Here is an 11,735-nt window from a genome sequence, read left to right on the forward strand (position 1 = left end):
CTGTCTCAGTATCCCTCTTGACTCTCACATCTGTGACTATTCACACAGTATATTTATAATTAACAATTACAAAAACACAAGTCCTGGTTTTGTCCTTAGTTGGTAGTCCTTTTTTAAAATTACTGTGATTTCTGGTCATGATAAGACAGAAATATTGAAGTATCTTTGATAACAACAGAAACTTCTTGGAGCCCTATCAGTGTTGGAAAACTCGATAGCCACCATGCTGCTCTGAGACAGTGACTTCTTTCTTCCTTTTCTCTTTTCATTTGTTGACTTATTTATTTTTACCAATAAATCTACAAGGTAGGAGTTATTACATCCACTTACAAAGTACATTACATCATAAAATATCACCAATGATTTATTTTTATTGGATATCCTTATTGAGGGTGAGTGTGATTGTTTGAATAGGAATGGCCCCCATAAGCTCATATATTGGAATGCATTTGGAGTGGCATTGGGATCTGTAGCCTTGTTGGAATAGATGTGACCTTGTTGGGGTGAGTTCTTATTTAGCAAAAGGATTCCTGGGAAACAGCTAAAAAGATGCTAGTCTGGGTGGTTTTAAGGGATTTAGAAAAGAAACTGGGGTGATATATGGGAAGAGCTAAAAGCTGTCAGTCTATTTGCATAATAAGGTATCCAGGGGCCTCCCCTTAGTTTCTGTCACAGACCAAGACAGAAGTGGTAATTTAGATAAAAATAATGACATGGGACTGGAACCTTCTACTGACACCTGGTCTCTATCACCCATATTTGAAAGAACTGATCATTGTTGAATGATGATGAAGTCACTCAATTAGTACGAAAATGATCTGTAACACTGTAGAAACTATGTCCCCTGTCTGAAAAGCTTTGAGCAGCTACAGTAAGGATCTGCTCTCAACTTCTCATCTTCTGTGACGTTAAAGAGTCTGGACCTCTGTGGCAGCCTTACACTGTGAAAACAGTAAATGGTGGAAAGCTGCTTCATGTTTTAGGCAAGCCAGTTATCACGCTTACTGAAGGTTACCATTGGGGGGAAACACCGCATGTTTCTTTTTATGTACAATAAAAATAAATTGAAAGCTGGTGACTTTAAAAAGTGCTAAATTTAATGAATATTCAATTATATATAATAGCAAATTTTAGTTGAATATATAAAACATTTCTGACTCATTACAATGAAACAAATCATTAGTAATTTTAGCCTAATATTCGCCATTGTGTAAGAAAATGAGCTGCAATGTTTATGTGATAAAAAACATGGCCTAACAGGCTAAAATCATGATGCCAAAAGTATGACAGTAAGTATAATAAGTGAAATTTATATAATTTATTTCAAAAGTTATTAGCCTGTCACATTTTATCTCTTTTCCCTTTTATTAAAAATATATTTTTTCTCAATAGTGAGGACCAGATCTCTGTCATCAGGACGTGGGATCTGCCCAGGGAAGGTTGAGCTGGAAGATCAGCTGCACAGGTGCTTTTCCACTTGAACCAAAGGACTCAGGATCTGCCTGCGGGAGGCTGAGCTCCCAGGTCAGCTGCATAGCCACTTTTGCAGGGGATCAAGCCCAGGGAGTCCTATGCTAGTTTTGCTGTGTCTCTGTTCAGTTTCTGCTTCCATGATCTGTCCATTGATGAGAGTGGGGTGTTGAAGTCTCCCACTATTATTCTTTGTGATGCAATATATGCTCTGAGCTTTAGTAGAGTTTCTTTTATGAATGTGGTTGCTCTTTTATTTGGAGCATAGATGTTCAGGATTGAGAATTCATCTTGATAAATTTTTCCTGTGATGAGTATTAAGTGTCCTTCCTTATCTTTTTTATAATTTTTGTTGAAAATATATTTTATTCAATATTAGAATGGCTACTTCAGCTTGTTTCTTGGGGCCATTTGTTTGGAAGGTATTTTCCAAGTCTTTTACTTTGAGATAGTGTCTGTCTTTGTCTCTAAGATGAGTTTCCTGTATGCAGCAAAATGCTGGATTCTGTTTATGTATCCAGTCTGATAGTCTATGTCTCTTTATTGGGAGATTGAGTCCATTTATGTTAACAGATATTAAGGAAGAGTGGTTGCTGTTTTCTGCTATTTTTGCTTTTAAAGGTATAATTATGTCTGTCTTTCTTCTTTTGGTTTTCTTTCTTAGTTATTTTCATGCTTTTTCTAGGATGTAGTTTCCTTCCTTGTGTTGAGTTTTCCATCTATTATTCTTTGTAGGGCTGGATTTCATCCTAAAACAAAAGAATATACATTTTTCTTAGCACCTCATGGTACGTTTTCCAAAATTGACCATATAGTCGGTAAAAAAACAAGCCTCAACAGATATAAGAAGATTGAAATACTCCCATGCATCCTATTAAATCACCATGGGCTAAGACTGGTCTTTAATAACAGCAAAGACAACAAAAAGCCCCTATACACATGGAAGCTGAACAATGCACTACTCAATGATAACATGGTCAAGGAAGAAATAAAGAAATTAAAGATTTTATTAGAAATTATTGAAAACTGAAAGCACACCATACCTAAACCTATGGGATTCGATGAAAGCAGTACTAAGATGAGTACTAAGTACTCATACCTCTGAGTACATCTTAAAAGAAACTGGAGGGATCATACACAAGCAGCTTGACAGCACAGCTGAAAGCTCTAGAACAAAAAGAAGCAGATACACCCAAGAGGAGTAGACAGCAGGAAATAATCAAATGCAGAGTAAAATCAATCAAGTAGAAGCAAAAGGATTCAACAAAGAATCAACAAGCCAAGAGCTGGTTCTTTTAGAAAACCAACAAGATTGATAAACCCGTACCCAGACTAACAAGTGGGTACTAAGAGAGTATCCAAATTAACAAAATCAGAAATGAAAAGAAAGACATAAAAACAGAAACTGGGGAAATTCAAGAAATCATCAGATCCTACTACAAAAGCCTATAATCAACAAAACTGAAAATTCTAGAGGAAATGGACAAATTTATAGACAAATACCAGATACCAGAGTTAAATCAGGATCAGATAAACCATCTAAATAATCCTATAATACCAAAAGAAATAGAAGCAGTCATCAAAGATTCCAAAACAAAAACAAAAACAAAAACAAAATCCACCAGAACAGATTGGTTCAGTGAAGAATTCTATCAGACCTTCATAGAAGACCTATTACCAATACTCTCCAAACTATTCCACAAAATAGAGACAGAGAAAACACTATCAACTAATTCTTTGAAACCAAAATTATAAAAGACCCTACAAGGAAAGAGAACTTCAGAACAGTTTCCCTCATGAAAATTTGAAAGACCCCCAGAGGGCATCTTCCACCTGAGGAGACCCCTCCCAAGGAGCAGTGAGACCATGCAGTTCGGATGCAAACAGCAAGATGATATGATAGTATACTTAAGTGAACCCAAATATTCTATCAGAGAACTTTTAAAGCTGATAAACAAGTTCAGCAAAGTGGCTGGATATAAAATTAACTCAAACAAATCAGTAGCCTTTCTCTACTCAAAAGATAAACATGCAAAAAAATTAGGGAAAAGCTACCTTTCACAATAGTCACAAACAATATGAAATACCTTGGTGTAACCCTAACTAAGCAAGTGAAAGATCTGTATGACAAGAACTTCAAATCTCTGAAGAAGGAAATTGAAGAAGATCTCAGGTGATGGAAAGACCTCCCATGCTCTTGGATTGGCAGGATCAATACTGTAAAAATAGCCATCTTACCAAAAGCAATATACAGATTTAATGCAAACCCCATCAAATTTCCAACTCAATTTTCATGGAGTTGGAAAAAGCAATTTGCAAATTCATCTGGAATAAGAAAAAAACCTACAATAGCAAAATCTATTCTCAATAACAAGAAAACTTCTGCAGGAATCACCATCCCTGATCTCAAGCTATATTACAAAGCAATTGTGTTTAAAACCGCATGGTATTGGTACAGAGATAGGCAGGTAGATCAATGGAACAGAATAGAAGATCTAGAAATGAACCCACACACATATGGTCACTTGATCTTTGACAAAGGAGCTAAAAACATTCAATGTAAAAATGATAACCTTTTCCACAAATGGTGTTGGTTCAGCTGGCAATCAGTATGCAGAAGAATGAAAAATGATCCTTTCTTATCTGTACAAAGTTCCAGTCTACGTGAACCAAAGATCTCTACATAAAACAAGGTGCACTGAAACTATTAGAAGAGAAAGTGGGATGAGCTTAGAACACATAGGCACAGGGGAAATTTCCTGAACAGAACACCAGTGGCTTATAAGAATCGATAAATGGAATGTCATGAGATTTCTATAAGGCTAAGGACACTGTCAAGAAGAAAAAACAGCAACCAGCACACTAGGAAAGGATCTTTACTAATCCCACATCTGATAGAGGTCTAATATCCAATATATACAAAGAATCAAGAAGTTAGACTTCAGAGAATCAAACAGTCCTATTAAAAAATGGAGTACAGAGCTAAACAAAGCATTCTCAACTGAGGAATATCAAATGGCTGAAATGATCCCTAGTCATCAGAGACATGCAAATCAAAACAACCCTGAGATTCCATCTCACACCAGTCAGAATGGCTATGATCAAAAACACAGATGACAACAGATGCTGGCTAGGATGTGGAGAAGGAGAAAAACTCCTCCACTGCTGGTGGAGTTGTAAGCTGGTACAATCACTCTAGAAATTAGTCTGGTGTTTCCTCAGAAAGTTGGACATAGTACTACCCGAAGACCTAGTTATTCCATTCCTGGGCATATACCTCAAAGATCCAACATATAACAAGGACACAAACTCTACCATGTTCATAGCATTCTTATTTATAATAAGGATGGAATGAACCCAGATGTCCTTCAGTTGAAAGAATAGATACATAAATTGTGGTACATTTTACTGGAATACTATTCAGCTATTAGAAACAATGACTTTGCATATTCCTAGGCAAATGGATGGAACTAGAGAATATCATCCTCAGTGAGGTAACCTAGTCAAAAAAGACCAGACATAATATGCAGCCACTGATAAGCGGATACTAGCCTCAGAAAGCTCTGAATACCAAAGAAAGAACTCACAAACCATATGAAGATCAAAAGGAACAAAGACCAAAATGTGAAAACTCAGTTCTTTTTAGAAAAAAAATAAGAGTATAACACCCTCTCAGAGTGTGGTACATCTAGACCTTAAATCATTAATAATTCACAAGCTAAGAATGCAGCCTATGGCAATTCTTCATATTTAAAAATCATTATGTTTAATCCTTACACACCAAGAAAACTTTAACTATTTCTATGTTATATTTTTATGTAATTTATGCTCATTGTAACTAGTAATTTTTAATGCATACTATCAAATGCATACTTTAAAAAAATCAAGTGCTGACAAAAATATATTCATAGAGTTTTATGCAAAAATATTTTTAAAATCTGTACATTTATCTCTGTTTCTTTTAATGAAGTTGTTTAATTTAAAAATATATTTCTTCATATCCTTACAATCTCTCTACTTCCGAGACTCTTCCCTGTTTCTCCCTATTCCCCTACCTCTGAATCCACTCCATTTTTCTGTTTCATTAGAAAAGAACTGCCTTCTAAGCTATTATCAATCAAACATAACAAATGTTAGGAAATGGATGAAGAGATTGAGAAAGATATGGCCCATGGAGGTTCCTCAAGGCCTGGGGGCAAGGGAGATGCCTCTGAGGGGCCCATGTTGGGAATCCCTTCCCCCTGAGGGACCAGCCACATGATGGTATAGTACAGAATAGAGTTTATTCAGGTCACAGGAGAGTTCATTGGGTAGTAAAGGCAGAGAGGGGGGAATAGAGGAGTAGAGGAGAAGAGTAGAGGCCAGCCATGAGCACGTGGAGAGAGGAGGAAAGGGAAGGGAAGAAGAAGGGTATAGGGGGGAGAGCAAGGCTGCAAGAGAGCAAGAGCAAGAGAGAAAGAAGGGGTCAAGCAGCCCCTTATATAGTGTCAGGTCACTGGGGTGGAACATAGCTGGCTACTGCCAGGTAATTGAGGGGTTGGGTTTACAGAATCCCAACAACAAAGTGTATAAAACTTATAATGAAATATCATAAGTTATAATATAAAATAATGATAAAATATAGCATGTAGAATATAATAAGATAAAACAAAAATCACAGCATTAAAGTTGGACAGCATAAACCAACTAGAGTCCCAAGAGAAAGCAGAGGAATGTGAGAGGCACTTGTTCACACATCCAGAACTCACAGAACCTGGTCCAGACACATAAGACCTTAGGTGAAAGTGCCTGCTGTTAGGGCTTCTTAAGCACACCTGGGACTAAAGTGTCCATTATATCTTCCTCTCCCATGGTTGAAGAAAACAAACTGTTTTTGTAAGGAATCTCCGATCTGGGACACAGATCACAGCTTAAAATAACCTGTTCCTATCATGTTCAAAGTGTATGGTGAAAAATGATTCCTATATTTGGAAAATAGGTTTCTGCAGTGTGAACTGAGATAGCACTAGGTTTTAACTCGTTAAGCCAAGTTCATCGAATGTCTGTGTTGTGCTTACAGTGAAAGGGACCATTGCTTCTGCTGGCAAGATTCCATGTGCTGTGAAGGGAATGGCTGCAGAAGATGACAGCTGGGGATGCTCTGGTGCTTGCTGAGTGGGAGATGGGAAATAACATTAGGTTTAGCACAAGAACGTAGTCTCCTAAGTAGATTAAAACGCTGCCTAGCCCTGCCATTTTCTTTTCCAGAAACACTTGTAAATAAAATCATTTATTTATCTCACTTATGCTCAGTCACAGTCAGGGTACATTTAGCAGAGCTCTTCTTCAAGCTAGGAAAGAAATTCTCAACCTTAGGGTGACTAACCTTCTGAAGGTCGTATATTAGATACCTATATTATGACTAATAACAGAAGCAAAATTACAATTAGAAAGTAGCAACAAAATAATTTCATGGTTGTGTGTCACCTGAACAGGGCATTAAAATATTAAGTATTAAAAGTAACAATTGAATATTAAATTGAATAAAATTTAAATATTAAAAAATTTGCAACATTAGGCAAGTTGGCTTTTCTTGCTAGTATGAGGTGTTTGCCAGCCAAAGGTTATGTGCACTCAGTGGTGCTAAGCCTTAATAATTGTCAATATGTCTTAAAATATATACCTATTGACATCTGAAAATATCAAAATCAATTGACACTTTCAGAAAAAAAAAAGCCAAGCATGTGGGTCTGAGATGGATGATACAGGCTTATGTGTCTGACAGCCACCTGTTCCTGCTTGGTAAGAAAGAAACTTCACAGACATCACATCAGCTCTTAAGCACGTTCTTTGGAAACATGGTAAATGAGATTAAGAAAGTTCTTTAAAACTTTAGACCATTGAATTTTACCATAAGTGGCATGTTTCTCATTGCTGTCATCAAATCCTTGACAAAATAAACTGAAGGGAGGTAATAGCATGAGTTTTTACTGGCAATCTAAGAAGGATAGTGGAGCAGCTTTTGGGTATATGCCCAGAAGTGGTATAGCTGGGTCTTGAGGTGGAACTATTCTTAATTTTTGAGAAACCACCAAATTGATTTCCAGAGTGTTTAGTTGTACAAGTTTGCACTCCCACCAGCCATATAGGAACCAATGGCCTACATTGAATTGGAAGGAAAGAAACAAAACAGTTCCACTCAAATCAGGGACAAAGAGGTTTCCACTCTCTCCCGATCTCTTCAATATAGTACTTGAATTTCTAGCTAGAGCAATAAGACAATTAAATGATACCAAGGGGACACAAGTTGGAAAGGAGAGTCAAAGTATCACTATTTGCTGATGATATGATAGTATATATGTGACCCCAAAAAAGCATACGAGAACTCCCACAGCTAATAAACATCTTCAGCTAAGTAGATGGACACAGAATTAACTCAAAGAAATCAGTTGTCCTCCAATAAGTGAAATGCCTGTATGACAACAACTTCAAGTCTCTAAAGAAAGAAACTGAAGAAGATAAGAGAAGGCAAAGATATCCCATGCTCATGGATCAGTGGGAATAACATAGTGAAAGGTGCCATTGCACCAAATGCAAACTACAGATTCAGTGAAATTCCCAGCACAATTTTTAACAGCCCTTGAAAATACAATTATCAACTTCATATGGAAAAAAAATCCCCAGGGTCACTAAAACAATTCAGCACAATAAAAGAACTTCTGGAAGAATCATCATCTCTGACTTCAAGCTGTACTACAGAACAATAGTAATAAAAACACACAGGATGATCAATAGAATACAATTAAAGATTCAGAAATAAACCCACACACCTATACCTATGGAAACTTGATTTTCTTTTTTTACAAAGAAGTAAAGACTATACAGTAGAAAATAGACCATCTTCACCAAATGGCGCTGGTCTGTCTAACTGAATGTCTGCACGTAGAAGAATGTAAATAAATCCATATTTGTCACCTTTCACAAAACTCAAGTCTAGGTGAATCAAAGTCCTCAGTGTAAAGCCAGATGCACTAAATCTAGTAGAACAGAAATTGGGGAGTAGCCTTGAACTTGTTGGTACAGGAGATAACAATGTGCTGAAGAGAACACCCATAGCTCAGGCACTAAGATCAATAATTACAAAATGGGACCTCATGAAACTGAAAAGGTTTTTTGTAAGGCAAAGGATACCCTCAATAGGAAAAAATGATAGCCTACAGATTTGGAACAGATCCTCACCCACCTTATGTCTACAAAGAACTCAAGAAGTTAGACACTAACAGCCCAACTAACCCAATTAAAACATGGGGTATTGAAGTAAGAGGAGAGTTCTCAACAGAATACCTAATGGCCAAGAAACAATTAAGAAAATGGTCAATATTTTTAGTCATCAGGGAATGAAAATGAAAACAACTCTGAGAATCTACATTACACCCTTCGGAATGGCTAAAATCAAAAACTCAAGGGACAGCAAATACTGGTGAAGATGTAGAATTAGAGAAAATATTTTATTTTGGTAGTACGTTTGAAACTTCCAGGCACATGGTTCTTGTAGTTGGGGTAGGGGAGTCCCAAAACCAAAAGCAGACACATAAAGGCCTTGCCTTCAGGGATACGCACAGACTGTTAGTTGACAGGAATAATATCTGGAGACTTTGACCTGTGAAAGGTGGGTCTGAGTCTCTTCACTCCCTGAAGCTTACCAAGGTTTTTTTTTTTTTTTTTTTTAGTTTACAAAAAGAGACAAAATATTCAGATATATTAGCATTACCACTGTAATCCTAATTGTAATCTTCACTGTAGAAAAAGAAGTAGACCCACACATCTGAGTCATGGTAAAAGCTTGGGGATCCCCAAAATAATTTTGGGTTAAAGCATTAATGCTCTTTCCTCTGTCCAGAGGGCTGACTATAGATTGGACAGAATTATTTTAGCACAATGAGAAGCACATTTTGTCTGTACTTAGAAGACAACCAAAGGAAACTTAAAATGTTGAGCTTGTAATTATTATAGTAGTGGCAGAGTTAGAGAAATACTTTAACAAAAACTCCATTGATGAATGTTAAAATTGTGAACTTTGGAGGTTTTTATTTGACAGTAGCATAGAAATAGAAATCTGAAACACTTCAAATAACTTCCTTAGACCTTAAAACTTGCACTTACTATCTTAAAACAGTTTTTAGACCCTTACAACTCACTTTAGCTTTAAACCTTCTTTATTTTTGATTTAGTCATTTATTATAGATGCCAAAGGTTGATTGCTGAAAGCAGTAATTGCAGAGCAATTTTCTTGAAATAAAGGAACAGTAAAATGTTATTTTGAAATCTGCTAGTATGGCCTAGCTCCCTGTGGCTGTCCTTGGTCACGCTTGTCACCAGGCTGAATCAGTCAAGATGACTTTATTTAAGCTTGTACGTGAGTACTGGGTTCATATACTTGTCCCTGTAGGATTTGTCTTTGGATATTATCTAGACAGGAAGAATGATGAAAAGCTAACTGCCTTCCAAAATAATATGCTATTTCAAAGAGAACTGAGGCCCAATTAAGAAGTTTCTTAGAAGTAGAAACTGATAAAAATCACAGAATGTTCACATTTTAAAAGTTATCGGAGAAATTAAAAGTCTATTATTTAAAAATGAAAGAAATCTGTTCTGTGAGTTTAACTTTATCAGAGTAAAGTCTGTCAGCAAACTATCTGTGTGTGACTTTCTCAGAACACCTAGTAGCTCTAGAAACAGGCAGCCTTGATTTTTCCATATGGAATGGCCTGAATGAGCAGATGCAGCCTTGAGGGAGGCGCTGGGTTTCTGCAACTGCCGAACTGACCATGGTACAGTTAGCATCAATATCATCAAGGACATGAGGCAGATAAATTACAGCAGGAAGTAAAGCTACAAATAAGTCCTATGTAATAACTAAAATGACAGAGGCTTACTCCTACGTGGGGACTTACCCTGGGCTTCTATGGTCTCTGTGGCCTCATTGGGGACCATGGTTGGCCTTCATCTGTCATACAGAACAGAATTAAATCTTTATTTACCACACAGAACGGCACTGTCCTTGGACTGTCTGAGAGATTTTCCTATGGAGGAGAAACTTGGGAAAACTGGCTGACCTTTACTTAGGCAAAGTAGGGCAGTCAACCCATAGTCAACAGATCTCTGAAGAGTCTGAGGACCATAATCTATTATTCTTTTGCATTTTGAATGATATCCCCTTTCTGTTTTCCTCTACAGAACTCCCCTCCATCCCATCTTCTCCCCCCTCTCTCTGTCTCTATGAGTATACTAAATTACCCTCTCCCACCTCACCGCTCCAGCATCCACCTACACTGGGGCATCAATCCTCCACAGGACCAAGGGCCTCCCCTCCCATTGATGTCAGATAAGGCGGTCCTCTGCTACATACGTATCTGGAGCCATAGCTTCCTCCGTGTATACTCTTTGGCTTGTGATTTTGTCTCTGGGAGCTCGGGGTGGTCCGGTTAGTTGATATTGTTCTTCCTACGGGGTTCCAATACCCTTCATCTCTTTCAATTCTTCTTCTAGCTCTTTCATTGGAGTCCCCAGGTTCAGTCTGATGGTTAGCCGTAATTATCTGAATTGGTATTCGTCCAGTACTGGTAGAACCTCTCAGCGAACAGCCATACCAGGCTCCGGTCAGCAAGCACTTCTTGGCATCCGCAACAGTGTCAGGTTTGGAGTCTACAGATGGGATGGATCCCTAGATGGGGCAGTCTAATCTATTAAGTACAACTGAGATAAACGAACTATTTTTTTTAGTTACTATTTTTAGGCTTAACCTTGAAAACATATACAGGAAGCTAAATAAACTTTTCGTTAAGTGAATTACACAACAGTTTACATGTTAGTAGCTTCTATAAGATTAGAATTTTACAACTTTATCCCTGGTAAGCTTAAGTCTTAAATTTTTGACATTAATATTTAGTTTAAAATACTTTAGCATCAAAATAAAATGTTAAACCATAAATGTAGTTCAGAGAGAAACTTGGAACTTTACTAGACCATAAATACAGTCTACAAAGAAACTAAAACCTTACTTCTAAAATTCTTTTTATAGACATTATTACAAAATATTACAGTTTTTTTTATATAACTCAGTTTATCCAAATAGGTAGGACTTAACAAAGTTAGCAAAGAAAAAGAGGCTAGGCATATATATCTTCAAGTCACTTACTATTAAACTGAGTAGACCTTAAGAATTTATAAACCTTGTTTATAAATATATATATATATATATATATATATATAGTTTCTTATATAAA

The sequence above is a fragment of the Micromys minutus genome, assembly GCF_963924665.1.
Source record: "Micromys minutus genome assembly, chromosome: 15".
Lineage (NCBI taxonomy): Eukaryota > Metazoa > Chordata > Mammalia > Rodentia > Muridae > Micromys > Micromys minutus.